We start from the raw sequence: 530 nt of genomic DNA on the forward strand, positions 1-530 counted from the left end.
ACACGACGCTCGGTGGATGACACGCGGTACGGTCGCTGGCGTAATGATGCGTGACGTCCCGTATCAATGTGGTGAGAAACGGTACTTGTGCGGCCTAATGACGCTAGGTTCAAGTCAAAAGAGGCGTGAAAGTCAGTTAAAAGGGTAAGTAGTCGCTCACGTTGTGTCGGGTCGACGTAATCGGCAATAGAGCGACAAAAAAGCATCCAGTGAGATCCGGTCAGATGGCACATGGGGCGTCAGTGCTGTTACGTTAGCTGTAGCCTGGTTGTCAGCAGCAGGGAAAGACACAATAACGTCAGCGTGCACAGTCTGGATGGTGCCAATAGTCTCGCCACAGCGCAAAGCCAAAGTGTGCGAATTTGGGTTAGAAACCGGTATGCAACCGGTATGCTAAACTTGCATTTCGTGAGATGGCAAATCGCACAGAACGGAGAACTGAACTTAAGTACGTGCACAGTCAATGACGGCATGATGGCGCGACAGAAAATCCCATCCGAGAGTCACATCGTGGGAGCAACAGGTCAGTA

This window comes from Dermacentor silvarum, chromosome 1 (genome assembly GCF_013339745.2).
Source record: "Dermacentor silvarum isolate Dsil-2018 chromosome 1, BIME_Dsil_1.4, whole genome shotgun sequence".
NCBI lineage: Eukaryota > Metazoa > Arthropoda > Arachnida > Ixodida > Ixodidae > Dermacentor > Dermacentor silvarum.